Genomic DNA, 16,979 nt, shown 5'->3' on the forward strand with positions numbered 1-16,979 from the left:
TGGCATATATCCATGTGAAATACATAAGCAGTACATCAGGGAAAAAAATGGAGAAGACATGTTTTTGAAAGAAGATTATCTTGACATTTGTACTATACCTTTATGTCAGTTGTTTCTTTTTGAAACAAGTCCTCTGATAGAGAACAGGTATGAGGTGATGTTTGCCGTCTCTTGCTGGTATCGACCGATGGATCGCTAAACAAAAACTTTATTTATCCTTTAGAAAAAAAAATATAGAGATTATAGGAAACTTACAGCCTGGCCCAATTTGCTAATACATTAAGTGAATAAATTTGACAATATTATATCTTATTATATATTGAACTGAATATGATGTATAGCAAAAATAAAATTTCTGTTGACGCAAAAAGAAAATCTAAAAATTCACAATTGTTCCCATTTATTTTTTAATAAGAACAATTCAGGGAACCATCTCTCCAGCTGTCCTCTGAATTCAATATTATGCCGCAGACAGTGATTAAGACTTTGACGAGTAACTCTCCGAGCAGCATTGAGCTGATATTGAATTGCCCTACAGTATGTAGGAAAAACATCACTGACAACAACAGAAATCAATGACTTTCAGTCACATCAACAATCACTCACATTCTGGCACAGTCATGACATACACGCTTAAAAATAAAGATCCTGAAAGATGAACCAAAAGAACCTTTCAGTAAACAGTTCTTAAGATTTTTTCTTAGTGTGAAGAACACTTTAATAAATCTAAAGAACCTTGAATAAATAGGCATTGATGTTAAAGGTTAACAACTGATGCCAATAAAGAACCTTTATTTTTTAAAATGATCGTTTGTCAGCAGTTGCATATTAAATAAATCTTGTCTGATTCACAACGAGAGACAAGCCATACACCACCAAGAATGATGTCTAATTTTTATGCAACTCTTCTCCAAAATGGAAAGGAAAGATTCGAAATGAGTCTTGTTTGTCTAAATGACCAGTCGTTTTAATGCATCTGTCTGTGTCCCTCTCTGTAAGTCCAAATCATCTGCTTGCGCTGACCAACCAGCAGCCACACTGTTACACCAGCGGTGGATCCTGGACCGATGCCCTTCTACAAAGATCCAATCCATCAAAGCTCAGAGAATTCAGTTGTCTCTAGTACAAGATTGATTGCAAGGCAATTAGAGTCAAATGAGTGTTTAATAGTTGCATTGACTACATTATTAATTGAACAGTATTAATGATGCATGAGCCAGGACTTTGGGTGGCGGCTGAAACCCTACACAACAGTCCATTAGCAAGGCCTACATCTGGGTTTAGTCTTGGTTCGTTTTATTTAATGTGGCTCCACTCCATAATAGCTGTTTGCATTTGTTTCAGCTTGGTTTCCCATTAGCACAGTCAGTTTCTGGGCTGTTCCCTTCAAAACCTAAAGTTACCATAAAAGTTAGATTGCAAATAATAAAGCCTATGTCAAACTGTTATCTTTTACCATCTTATTTGCCTCTAGACAACCTCAAATTTTAAAACCAATGACTTACTGCAAATAATTTGTGGAAACCAATTGCCTTTAAAAATAGAACTATTCCACTAAAAAAGTAATTTCTTAATGCTCAATTATAATAACATAATTTCTATAATTATATAAATGTAAAGGAAGTATACGTATGTATATTTATAGAAATATGAACTCAAACATTAATGCAAATAGAGACAAAATAACACTTACATTTTAATATTTAACTTCTATTCAAAAGTGAAGCATGCTGGAACTAGAAAGTTTGTGTTCTGCTTAATATCATCAGTTATTGAGCTTACATAACCTTTTCTAATAAGTGCACTGGACTTTCAGTAATATTTGACTGAAATGCACTTAGTTTTATTCAATAAGATGCAATGCACTATTCTCCTTTAAAGAATATCTCTAAGGCAATGAATGTTGGCATACATGTATATAGGGCCATTAGTAATTTGTGTAGAGGCCTTGCTAACTAAAACACATTTTATCCTGCATTTATCACAAACGATCTCATAAGTTTTGTGTTCAGACGGATCTCACAAGCAGACCTTCAACTCACTTTTAAGGAAAGACATCCATATATGGAAAATTGTTTCCATTGCCATTAAAATGGCCTGGCAATCTTTGGTAGCGGATGAATCCCACTGCAGAAACAGCTTCTTATCACACCACGGCTTAATGGTTGAATCCAGTTGAGCACTGAAGACAATAGAAGACACAGCAGCAAATAAGATATCCTGACTCTGTAACGTCTAAAGTGGGTCTGAACGCAGTACTTAAGGGCTCGTAGAGACCTCTTCTTGAATTATCCAGAACTATTACATTAATAATGATCTCAAAACAGCAACAACCAAGCAGAACCAGAAGCAGAGAATGGTTCGACTTTGGAAGTGGAGCTCATTTTATGAGTGTATTTTTAAAGTATGTTCTATAGAAGGAGTTCTGTACCTGAATGTGGAACGTGAAAGCTCAATTATGGTGTTTCACCTAAAGTCACCAAAACAGTCATATGACTTAGTCAAACAGACAATATATTAAAATATGATAAAGATATATTTCTGACATGTATTACATCTATACTTCCAAAATATACTTTCTGACAACGATTTCATTATATTACAGTTTATTATTATTATTATTATTTATTTATTTGCCAGATAGAGTTGCATTTGATATGCCTCAGGATAGTTACTAATGATGGGTTTGGGATGTGCATATTCTTTTTTAATGCCATCTGCTTGTCAAGAGATCATTTTCTTGCAACTCTAGAGTCAATTTTTTTAAAAAGAAAACAGATTTACATCTCATTTAATCCCATGAGCATGAAAGTGTGCAGGTCGTGCAACTCTGTTTGTGCAGTATGTGCTAGCCGTCTCACCCAATAGGTAACGTCTGCATCATTATTTTCCTGTCAATTTTTTCCTGAGACGTGGGTTCTGCAGCAATTATGAGCAAAAAAACCTGCCCTTCTGTGTTTTTTACTGAAGACTAACTCGGTAAACAGAGGCTTACCCGCAGGAGCTGCATTGAATGCTGTGACTTATGAAGCCAAACATCAGAGCTGAAATATCTGCTCTTTATTCGTCTCTTGTCGCACACGCAGGACTGTGTCCTATTTAACGAATGGCTGGATCCTTTCTCAGAGACGCTGCAGTTAATAAAGGTCACTCTGTGTGTGTGTGTGTGTGTCAGAAGACCAGCAATGGGACGCCTTCAGTACAACCAAGATGGCAATATTTGCAGATGCACATGGGCATTTAAGAATTCTGACCAGGGAGAGAGAAAAACAATACAGTACTATTGAAAAGAATGGAATGGAATATAAATGAAGCAATTCTAACAGAACTGAGAAGATTAATACAATCTAATATATATATATATATATATATATATATATATATATATATATATATATATATATATATATATATATATATATTTGCAGCATGTTAGGTTCCCAAAAAACATTTTAGTGAACAGTTCATAAAATAAGGATTTGTTTCTTCGTGTGAAGAGCATTTTAATAATCTAAAGATCCGTTATCTCATTATAAAAAAAACTTTTGTCCAATAAAAGATTCCATGGATGTTTCTTCATGAAACCTTTAATACCAATAAACAACATTTATTTTTTAAGAGTGTACAATTAAAGGATTGCAAATTAAAAAACAAATGAACGGTTAAAAATAGAACCTCATTATATTCATTTTAATAGAACAGCTCAGAAAAGTTCTCTATTTTCAAATGCATCTGTGATAAACTTATTTTCCTCCCACTTGGACAATTGAACCCTTGTGCAGTTACTGTTCTTTTAAAAGTGGCTTGTAAAGATCTCATTATGCTACATTATTCTCAAATCATGCAATCAATCTCTTTGTCAGTTTGTTTTCTTTCGATTAGCACAGGTATTGTATGTCTTTTTGGAACGGATTAGGTAGACGTCGTTGGTCTGAACTTATGCACCTCAGTTTCTGAGTGAAAAAAAAAAAAATCATTAACTGTGGTTCATTTTGACAATATTCACTTAAAAACTGAGGTGCATAAGCTCAGATCAATGAGACCTTTTATTAACCGGTTCCAAAAAGAAATATAAAACTTGTGCTGATTGAAAAAAAGCAAGCTGAGAAAAAGATTAAATCCAATATTTGGGAATAATCAAGCATAACAAGGTGATCCTGACACACGGAACTGCATTTTTCTGACAGGATGTCTGTGTAGGCAGATCATGGGCACTGTTAATGCTTCAGAAATGAGCTTCGCTGCTGTGGTTATGAAAGATATTAGGATTAGAAAGAATAACATAAGGAATATAATGTTTAGCGAGGAAGACAAGGAGGGAATGTATGCAATAGAAGGTATAGAATGATTTATGATTCACAATATCATTTCCAGGCTACGCTTTAACAACAGAGCAATATATAACTACAGGCTCTTCTTCATCAAGGTCCAACATTGAACCGCTCTCTCAGATTGGTCCCATTTGTTTCAATTAGACACTGATCTCAGGACAACGACACAAAAGCAGACTCAAGATGGAAGATTTATCTTATATGAAGTTAATATTAACATTTAATGTCTCATCTATCTATGGAATCAGAATAAAACGTGTTGTCTGAAAATGTGCATGTGACTCAATAAATTAGCAAAAATAAATGTGCAGTGGTGCCATAAAGCATTTAAACACTTGAAGTATTTAAACTGTTTGAATGTCGTTAGAATGCATTAGATCACAAACCATCAAAATGCTATATCTATTTTAAAGAAATTTCACTAAATGAACAGAGCAACGAAACTATAAATAGATAGATTTATATAAATACAAAGAAAACGGTCAGTAGTTACAGTTAATATTTAATTATTATATACACTTATTGATTTAAGTGTATTATTGATCAAAAGTGATAGTAAATACTTTTGCCACAAAGGATTTTGATTTCGAATTTAAATTTCCTTAAAAATAAACATCACAAAATGCAAACAAACAACAGGTTTCCACAAAAATATGAAGCAGCACAACTGTTTTTAACACTGATAATAATTAGAAATGTTTCTTGAGCAGCAAATCAGCATATTAGAATGATTTCTGAAGATCATGTGACACTGAAGACTGGAGGAATGATGCTGAAAATTCAGCTTTGATCACAGGAATAAATTACATTTTACAATGTAATCAAATAGAAATTTTTTTTAATATTTTACAGTTTTTACTGTATTTTTGCTCAAATAAATGCAGCCTTGGTGAGCAGAAGAGAAAACAAAATCAGCTTGGGTAAGGCTATGAGCAAAAATTTACATTGTTCATCTTTTAGGTGTAGTGACTTCATGCATGGCCAATTCCTGGAAACAATACCAAACGTGCTGTGCATTTCGTCTCTGACCTCGATCTCCTGCAGTTATCTGAGAGGAAGTTGTTGCTAAGAGCTTGAGAGAGTCCGATATTTTTTTTTCATACCTGTATTAAACCTCAACAGTGGTAGTATCCAACAGCCCTGCTTGACCACAACAACAACAACAACCACCAACAAACAAACCCAGACTCATTCACCAGTCTGACTCCTGTGTGCTGTCGACAGGCAGTGCATTGTGATTTTACTCCCAGGCTGCATGCTACACAATCCAGTTTTAGACACTATACATTAGCATTTGAATGGGTGCCATTTTCACCTACGGTCCAAAAAAAGAAAAGAAAAAAGGTTTGTATATCAGGCTTGTCTCATTCAGTCAGATTTCTGATTTAAGAAGCATGACATATGCCTCTATTTACAATTGCACAAAGACAGCAAAAGTCCCAAACACAAACAAGACAGCGTCTGCCTAAACTGGAACACATCAGCATTCTGTAACCGTAAGCTCTGTAATGTTCTCAGTCACTGCTAATGTGCTCACTTTCTTCCAGCATTGTTTACACGTGGCTAACAGTGTTGGGAAAGTTCACTTTCTATATGAACTAGTTCAAAGTTCAATTCACAAATTTTAAAATGAACTAGTTCAGTTCATAGTTCAAACTACAAAATCTTGAACTAAGTTCACACAGTTCCAAAAATGAACTAGTTCGTTGTTATTTTTTTCCATATGTTGCTGCGAGCTATTACTTTTCAAAATTATTGCAACAGCCCATATAGAATCACAGACAGAAAATTATTCTATCAGTTTTAACAATGAAGCTATGCGTCAGATTTCATCTTCATATCCAATTTTGAATCCTTATCCAACCAGGGTTTACATTAGCATTGAGGGGACAGCATTTCCCCATTGTTGCTTTAATGCTTTGTCTCCCATTCTCACCGACCTTGTCATAAACATCATAAAATTATTTTAAATGATCATACGCCTTCTTGCTACATGCTGCTGTCGCGCGCATACTTTTTTTTTTTTTTTTTTTTGATGACGCGTCACGCATGCGGCGGACGGCGATGCGACACTGGTGGCTGGTGTTGCCAGATTGGGTGTTTTTCCGCTACATATTAAGACCCGTTTACGGTGTGTTTTAGCCGGGTTTTCGCCTGTAAGGCTCTATAGAAATCTGGCATCCTATTGAACGAAGTTAACCTGAGAGAGCGTGCCGTTCACAGACACCAGAATGAACGAGTTGACAGTAACGTTCATCAGGCATTAATACAGCACGTTCAGTTCACGTTCGCCCAAAATATGAACGAGTTCATGAACTATCGTTCAATGAACGCGTTCAGGCACAACACTGGGCTAATATGAGCTGATCTCAAACAATTATCCCTGGCGATCTCCACAGAGATTTTGATTTAGGTCCTCTATGGTGAGAAGTCCATACCTTGATGGTATATACTGAATTTTAAGAAGAACTGATTAATATTTGCAGTTGTGCAGTATGAATACATTCCAAGACATTGTACATGTTGACATTGAGGTTTTGGTCAAATTCTAAGGAAATGCTACGTTATGGAAGCCCGTCTCTGCCACTGAATAATAATACATAAAGTAAATATGACTTTTTCTCACAATTATGACTTTTTTTCTCAGAATTGTGTGATATAAACTCACAATTGTGAGTTAAAAAAAAATCATAATTGTGAGATATAAACTTGCAATTATATTTTGCAATTCTGACTTTATAACCCACAATTCTTTATATCACACAATTCTGAAAAAAGTCAGAATTGTGAGAAAAAGTTTCAATACCTTTTTTTTTCTCAGTGGCGGAAACAGGCTTCCATACAACATAATGCACAATGAAGAAAAACAATCCATCCAAGATGCATCCAAGTTGGTGGATGAAGTTGAGAGAAATTTTTGGTATAAAAATTCATAATGGAAATATATAAAATTCAACTTTAAAATTCCAGAAATGTTCATTATAGTATTGACAAATACATATATAGATATAAGTAAAAAATAAAAATAAAATAAATAAATTTAAATAACCGCTAATCTGAACCAAGAAAAGTTTATGTTTCATCATAAGGCCAAGCTTCACTCTTCAGCACAATGGTAACCAAAACACTTTTCGAAACACAACATTAACTTTTCTAAATCTCTAAGATAACTGAACATCACACATTAACAAGTGTTAATGTAACTTAAAACACAAGATAAAATACATTTTACAAAATGTCTAACAAAAAAATGGACAGACAGAATGATGGTAGACCAGGAGAATTAAAGATGAGATGAGGGAATAAGAATCCATAGGTGCATGAAACACTGCTGAAGGCACAATTTCCAGAGAGAGAAATATTGGCTTGTTACTTGATTTTAATATATCTGCAATCTTTCGCCCACAGGGTCACATTAGATTATAGCTCATGAAAGAATAACGAGGTATAACCACAACCAACAGAAAATCAGATGAGACACTAAACACTGAAGTGATGTGATGCAACGGTGCTGCATCTACAACTCATTATACTGGATTCATTTAAAACGCTTCAATTTTCTTCATTGTCACACCTCATAAAGATCCTTCAGTTTTCAGCACATTTTAAATGGCGTTAATGCAGAACAAATGTTTTCAAATTAATTTACTGAAGCAGCAAAACAATAAGAAAAAGTCCTTTGGGACCATTTTTCGCCCTAAACTGTACACTATAATGCAAGATTAGATTTAGCACTTTTTTTTATTTAGCTTCCATATGCAAACAATAAAAAGTGCATAGTATGTCTCATCAAGGCAAGATTATTTTATATGGAAGCTTGTTTCTGCAACAGAATTAAGAAATAATATTTTAAAAAAGGCAACTGTGAGTTTTTAGTCTCATTATTCATACTTTTTTTTCTTGTAATTCTGACTTTACACTTTCTTTTCTGAATTGAAAGATCTCTTTTTATCTTGCGATTCTGATGATATATCTTGCAATTCGGAATAAAAGTCAAAATTGTGAAATATAAATTAAAAACTGCAAGAGAAACCTTAGAATTCTGCATTTATATTTGTGGCAGAAATGGGCCTCCATAATTTTATGGGTTAGATTGAATGCAACGAGCACCATAAAACTGTTCACCTCTCAGCACAGATTTCTGAAAACACTAGAAATGCAGGAAACGCTACACTATTTCATGATTTGATGATCAAAGTGTGTTAGCAGGAGTCCAGCTCAACCCCCTTCTCTCCCTCTCTCTCACACACAGTTTTTCATATTAAACCAGTGAGAAACCTGATGTTCCCTTGAGGCGCTAGACTTTAATGAACGGATTTGAGTGGAATTTAAAGGAGTGAAGGTTCACCTTTACATGGGGTGATTTGAGAAAATGTACCACCCATGAATAAGTTTTTACCACTTATATGGAACTATATTTATAGCATTATGCACTGTAAAAAAAAATCCCGTAAAAAAACGGTAAAATTCCGGCAGCTGGGGTGCCGGAAAATTACCGTTAAATAACGTGCACATTAAGTAACAGTAATTTTCCGTAATTCAAAAATACAGTTTTTTGCTGTAATTTTACATATTTTCTGTATTTTCTTCAGCTTTTAATGTTTGATAAGATGTTTTACATAAATATTGTGGAAAGTTAATAAGAAAAAAACCATTAAATTATCATAAAGTTTGAACACTGCTTTAATTCAAATAATCAGCCGTAAGTGCAAAAATGTGTTTTAATAATTTATTGACCAATCTGCAAGAATATACAAATAGTTTGTTCAGGACTGCAATTTACTAATATTCTTTGTACAAAACTGCAACAATATACCAGTATAGAGATTATAGCTAAACTGCAACAATATTCCAATAAAAAATAAGCCCAAAAGTTTAAATTAGATCACAACTGCAACCACATACAATTCAGTTTTTTTTCATAACTGCAACAGTATATATATATATATATATATATATATTTAATAACTGCAACAACACACAAAAGAATTGTTCAAAACTGCAACAATATAGCAAATTGGTAAACAAATAAAAAATAAGAATTAATTTGTCCTTAAAACTGAACCACCTGTGAACAGATTAATTCATCTTGACAACAGATGATGCATTAAAAAAAAAAAAAATCAACCATGAAAGCAAATAATCAGCAAGTATTTTAAGTCTTTGACACTGTCAAGAATTTCTGCTAGGCAATGTAGGAAGATCTGACACTCCAAGTTTTACTCCATCCTTTCAAAGTCCGCAATCTTGTTAATCAGTGAAAGAACCTTTGGACTGACTGCTGATTTCTTTCTCGATGTGGTCTTCTCCACTTTCGATCCCTTCTCGGGGTTCATCTTAAAAAGGAATCTGTTGAGTAAAAAAAACATATTTAGTAATAAAACATGGACTGTACCATATGCTGTGAATATATTTAAAATAAAAGCAGAACAATAAGAACTTGTAAAGGGCATGCTTGTGGTGGATGTTGTGAAGAAGTATGTGAGAGGTAGTTGTGTGTGAGGCAGACTAAGAAGGTTGTGACAATGTAAGAGAGTGTGTTGTGTGAGGATGAGAGTGTGAGGATGCATGTAGGGCTGCACAATTAACCACATGCAGTTGTCAGATGCATTTGCAGATGAATCGCATTAGATTATGAACAGGATACTGCATAGCTTGTCAGTGAACTACAGCTCTGTTTATTAAATGTTGCTTAATTTGAAAACAGGTGATGGATATTTACTACTAATCACAGGTGTTTCTCGCTTTCCGCATTTCATGTTCATACACTTTTTCCTCTTGCTACCCTTCATCAATTATGGCCTAGAATTACCCATTTAGTCAAAAAGAGATGATCTAAATGACAAGTAAAGTTAGCAACTACACTATGTTTTGATTTGACACACTACCAACAATAATAGACCAATACAGAACATTAGTTTTTATAATCATGCAGCAATATCTATGAAAACACTGTAAAATGTAAATATTTGTAGACTTTGTACTCAAAATGTACGCCTGTGCAAAAGTAATACGCACTGTTTCTCAGACAAAACAAAGCACTGCTTTTGATGAGCTAAATAGTTTTTTTCTTTTCGTTTTTGCATTTGATTTCTATTTAAGCTTGCGTGCTAATCTATCTGATTGTTAAACTCAGCAAGTCTTATGATAAAAAGCTTACAATGCTTCTTATTTGTAAGTCTCTTTGGATAAAAGCATCTGCTAAAAAACAGTTTAGTTACTGCTAAGTGCTTCAAACAAATCTCTTTCAAAAGAGTTGATGGCACTAACCTTGAAAACTCTGGCAGATTTGGTCTTCCTCGGGGCTCACTGTATCAATCCTGTACCATCTTAACACGACTTTGTTCCCAGCTGGCGGTCAGACTGGACGCAGTGACTTCAGCCAGTGCTTGGCGTTTTTGTTTGTAATGTGCATCAAAAGGTCAGTGAGCAAACTGTGAGCAGCTTGACATGCATGCTCTCGTGGGCCTTCAGTTTAGACAAGGAACTTTAGCCAATTTGGAGCCAATGACCTGAATCATAAATCCCATGTGACTGATCACTTTTTAGTCACAAGAAAATGACATCATGACAAAGCTGATTGGCTGATGACTCCACGGTTCTAAACCTTCACTAGTGACTATCATGAGTTACGATGTTTAGAATATTATGTTTGTCAAAGAAAAAAAAAATACAACAGTTTTAATTTAACATTCTAACATTAAATTAATCCATGATAACGATACAATGTTGTCAATCTAAAACTAAAACTAAAATAAAAATTAAATGAAATTAAAATTAAAAATAGATTGCAGATATTGAAATAAAGCTAAAATAAAATAAATCATCGAAAATGAGGAATGTTGCACGTAACTCAAATTAGCTGAAAAAAAGAAAATTAAAATAAACATAAATAGAAGTAAAAAATAATAATAGAAATGCATAAAAAAATTACTAAAATGAATGTACAGTATAAAAACGTTAACATAACTGTCCAACTACCATTTGCTTTTTCAATTTTATTTGATATACAAAAACCTCAATTTAAAAAAATAATAATAATTCAAAATTAAAAACTTTATTATTATTATTATTATTATTATTAATAATAATAATAATAATAATAAACTAATAGTAAAATAAAAATCAATCCAATGTTTTGACAAAAAGAGGTAAAAAATAAATAAAATAGCTCCAGTTGTCTTCAGGGCCTGGATCAATATGATTTCCATTAATCATAGACTAGAGAATATCACCCATGACTCCCTGGGGCACAAAAGGCTTAAACATCTTAATTTTTGTACATGGACTCAAAGGAAAAGCATTGTACGGTAACATTTATTCAAACGTTGTGCCGTTTCGCTACATTTTTCCGACTGTGGTGTCAAAGGCAATCATTACAGATGAACCCTTTTTTCAAGTGATGTTTATGTTCCTTGCACTTCTTTTGAAGTACTTCAAGTTACTCACTTCCTGTGTTGTTTGTTTTTTTCACTCAATTTCTCAGTCGCCACACTGATTCATTTAACAGCATGACGGCATCCAGAAATCTGGAACATCTTATCTTGTGCAACAGAAAAAGCTTCGGAAATACAATTAAAAAAGTCCTCCTGAGCACATTTATATAATCGACGACGTGACATCAAATACATCACCAGGAATTATTTGTCAGCCTAAACAGGATAGATGTACAGCACCCTTCATTATATTTCATTGTGGCTTTCATTTGTGCAACTACTCTGGACAATTAAAGTTAACATAACAACCAACTAGCAAGCACATTTGATTTACTATCTTAGACTATATTTCTGAAATGCATGCATCATTGACCATTTCCGTTCATATTAGTCATCCAGATTGCAATATAATCAATGATTTATTACAGATGTTGAATATCTAGTTCCTTCCGGCCGGATTTTGAATCATGCATAATGATTTTACTAAAGACACAAATAAAAACATCTCAGTTTCCTATGGAATTCCAGTATATTAGACCACTCGGTTTCTTTGCTTAGACAGAGATGGTCTTGTTATTGGGAGATCAGAGGGTCTGTATTACTTACCTTTATTAATTAAAAGGCACTATATCATCATTATACCCTGCAGTCACAAATCAATATTTTAACGTTTCTGTTCTGCATTCCTCTGATATTATTACCGGTCCCAAACCGGTTCGGGTGGAAGAAATACTGGTTAATAACATTATTTTAAAAATAAACAATATAATTTGCCTAATAATAATAATATAATTACAGTGTTTTCTTTACTCAAAAAGAAAAGGAAAAAATAGAGATCTAACTTTAGCCAATAACTTGCTGCGCTTAGTCACAGCCAAAGCATCATCTTTTCTAGTTTTTGGGCAAATGTTCAAATAAAAAAACATATATCAACACTTTAAAGACATCAGAGTATTTTTAAGATATTTAAAAATGTTTGCTGCATTGTTATATAAAAAAAAAACCACTTAAGATTGCGCTGAGAGTGGAAAAAAAAAAAAAAACGGAAGTCGCTTACTTCACATTTTATTAGCCATATTACTTTCCGAAATAATGAAGGCTAAAATGCCTGTAGTCTAAAGCAAACTGTTTACAAACATTATAAAAACAGCTAATAGTTTCTCTCCAAAACAAATCCTTTAAAGTTTAGGCTATAAATATGTCAATCCAAAAAACAATTTAAGCTGAAGCTGATGCGTACCTCTCTCTTTCGTCCAAAAGTCCAAATGTTTTCATGTTCCTGACCTATATGGTTGCTAAAATATTATTTATTATATATAGTGTTTGTACTTTCATAAACATAAAACATCTTCTTTCACATGGGCTTTATCAGCACAGTGAGGCGCAGTCACTCTGAACGCAACATGTTGTACAACGGAGTAGTCTAACTTTTTATTTGTTTCTTTAACTCTATTTTTAATTTGTCTTATGGGTTTGAAACAACATGAGGGTGAGCTATTAATGACATAATTTTCATTTTTGGGTGAACTATCCCTTTAAGTGAAATGTATTTAGTGTATATGCGTATATTCCTTTTTGTGTAATCCTATAGTTCTTCTGTTTTCTCCATTCACAGAAGCGCTGCAGGTGCATGTGATCTGTTGAATTCATCTCACACTATCCTCAGCTAAAATCTAAGGGCGGTGCTTTGCCATTGAGATTTACCTATGATGAATTCACAGCTGAGCGGACATTTCACTCGTTGACTTCAGTGTCACATTTGCATATTCCATACTACTGGAATTCATGATTGGTTGACAGCAAATTTCAAATATTAAATGGAACGATAAAATAACGTTATTTACTGGTTAATGGCCCTTTAAAATTTTAGATTCTGTTCGCAACGTCAAAATTTTGTTCGTTTCCGGTTTTGGCTTTCGTTCCTTGAACCGGTTCAGAGCCCTGCTCATAACTGAATGGCATGTCAGAGCTGTAAAGTCTCTGTACTTTGGTCAAGACCTTTCCGGCAGGATTCAAACAGCAGCAATGTAATGAAGCTTAGAGACAGGCTGTGTTTGACACGGTCACTGCTTAGCATGTGATGAATCTGTCCAGCAGTGAGAAGGATTTCTATACTGTAATATGCCAGTCCCAGAGATATGCTCCAGTGGGACTGTAAATGGATATATTGAGATGGATAAAGTCTGGTTTAGCAGAAAACAAAAAACAGAGAATGGTTTCATAACCTTACAAACTTCTGGAGCTTCCATTTTTTCAAGATCAAAAGAGGTCGAATCTTACAATGCATAATTAGAATGAGTGTAAATGTGTGGTCAAGTTATTAATGTAAAACAAGAAATTACATATTCTGCATAAACAAAATGTAGTCTTTAAGAACATTAGCCATTATCTTCATCATAGCACATTTTCACATCCAAACACCATTAACATAATGCATCTGGATGTTTTGTATGTTTGCTGTTTGGCTTTTTTATTTTATTTTATTTTTTGGCTGTTTTATCTTTTCTTTGGTCTTTAATTTGTTACAGTAAAACAAACAAATAAAAAGAAGAATAAAAGAATTAAAGATCATACTAAGATGTATACCAATATTTTTAATTTTAACGTGATAGTTAAATTTAGTTTAGTTTATTTGTATTTTGTCTGTGAGCTGTTGGCCCATGTGAATCACATAACTGATGCCTTCATTCTTGAGCTGTGACCTTCAATTTCTCGTCTTCTGTCTTTTTATATAGGAACTAGTGAAATATTTATCGAAAGCAGTTGTTTGCAGGTTAGATTTCATCACAGCAGCAAAAGCGCTTTTGGGCTGTTTGTCTTGTGGCATTAGTTTCTGAAAAACATATCCAGGCTGCTAGCTTGCTTTAGTGTCCATTTCAGAGCTGCTGTTTCTGACAAATAGCTTTGGTTATGCTTGAGAAAACCATCTTTGCTTAGCTGTGCAGTTCTCATCTGCTATCAGTCAGAAAAAAATGAAAGAAAAAAAAAACATCCGGATCGTCCATTGCTGAAACATCAACTTAGACATGTGTTACTTTGATCCGAATTTTAAATAAGATTTGCATTCCCTTATCTTTTAGACACCAGATTTCTTTGAAACCCATGTTGTTCCAAACCTGGATTTTCTTGCCTCTGTTGAACGTGAATTTTTTTTTTTTTTTAAATGTCATAAAAAAATAACGAATCCAGAGTAGATTGGCAAAGTCAAGCACAATAAAAAGAGAGTGCAGACATGTCACACACACATATACAGATGCCATTATGAAAAATGAAAAAATGAAAAAAATATGATTTTTTTTAAGATGTAACTTAAAATGTGGGAATTTTTATATAAAAAGTCCCATTTAGTTCCATTTTTCACAATAAGCCTAGTTTTAACATTACATTTTTACAGTCTTTTACCTTTATGATTATGATTAATGTTTTACAGTGTAGTTTTTAATACCTAGAAGGTTTCTAATCTTCTATATTCCAGAGGATCCAAATGGATATTTCCCTGTAATAATCAAGCACAACACACAGTTCCCAATAGGACTATTAAATACATCTGTATATGCAGCAATCCATTATTCCAATACAGCACATGAAGATTACACAATCTCCAATATGACTGCTCAGACTCAAATAAGAATAAAATGATCAGATCTTATTTGATTCTGTTTCACAGTTCACATTAGGAGTGGTTCCATTAATTAAATATATTATGGTATTATGATATACGTGATGGATGTCTCATAAAAAAAAAAAAAAAAGGTGCAAAGGTGTCACTTGAGCGGTAATGTATAAGAGCTAAAAGCTACATCTTTGTACCCTAAATGTCACATAATAATACTACTTATGAGTTCAGGGAAATACTGAACATATTCCTTATCTATGAGTAAGCTATTATAATAAAAATAAAAAATAAATGAAAAAATCAAACCAACTGTATGTACTTTTTTTTTACCTTGCAATATGAGTTTAAAGGCCATTCTGATGATACACTGATTTCTAATAAGGGGAATGGCTTCTGTTTCATTTTCAGTGCAAAACTCAGTGAAAAAAGATGTATTGCTTTATGGCAGCAACAAAAGCATGTGTTTTTCTATTCACTGTAATTAGGAAAGTGGTGTATTTATGACCATTCACTTAACTGTAGGATGCTCGCAAAGACACACGAAACCACATACAGATGCTTTAATACAAGTATTGCATTGGTCTTGGTTAACTGGCCTTGAAATTCAGCAAGATGTACTTGAATCTTCACCGATACACATAATTCACAGAACCTGCTGTACTTTGCACTTTAGCAACTGTTGGCAATCAATGACCTTAAAATTCTCCTCATTCGCGTCGCTCTGAAAAGTGTTTTCTAGTCTCAGCGGGTTCTGGCAGTCTAGTTCAGATCTGCTCTTGATAATGTCCCCAGTGCCAGCTCTTTACACCAACCTGTGCCAGATTTCATATAAGCTGCGCTCAGCAGGCCAGAATCCAGCATGAGGTAGATCTCACACTGACAGAACCGGAGAGCAGCTGCACAGTCATAATCAGACTGTACTTAAAGTCAACATGACATCGAAAATGTCCCAATTTACTTTCCTATTACATGCCCCTCATCTTACTTTGGATGATTCATCAGTGCATATTATATGAAGTAAAATGTGACTTTTCTTAATTATATTAACTTGCATGGATTCTGAAATGACCTTGGTTTTGATTATTGCATAGGCAATGTCATTACTAATGCAACTTTCCCGTGCATTTATGAAACAATGCTGAGAAAGTGCTGCCTAGCTTTCTGAAAAGTCTTCGCGTCAGAAATACATTTATGATGCCTTGAAATGCTGCAGCTCATCAGGTTTTGGAACAGAGCCTGTAAATGCAGGTTTAATCACAATAATAGTAACATGACGAGTGTTTGATGGAGCACCTAGAACATTTTCAGATATTTATAGATGCCATTGTCGCCTCAACATTTCCAGGAAAACACCATCATAGACTTTCATCAGTCATAGTCTGGTTTCACAGAGCACATCCAGAGGAATAGGGATATAAAAAGACCCCCCCCCCACTCCCCCAAAAAATGAATCATGATATTGAGAAACACATGCAAATAAATAGGCCGATGCACATTCAACTGTCTGAACAGTTATAGATTTATTCGAATATGATTCCAGTTACACTTGATTTACACAATGCGCTCTGAACCTGGAATTATTTACAGGGGTCTACA

This window comes from Carassius auratus, chromosome 32, assembly GCF_003368295.1.
Source record: "Carassius auratus strain Wakin chromosome 32, ASM336829v1, whole genome shotgun sequence".
NCBI lineage: Eukaryota > Metazoa > Chordata > Actinopteri > Cypriniformes > Cyprinidae > Carassius > Carassius auratus.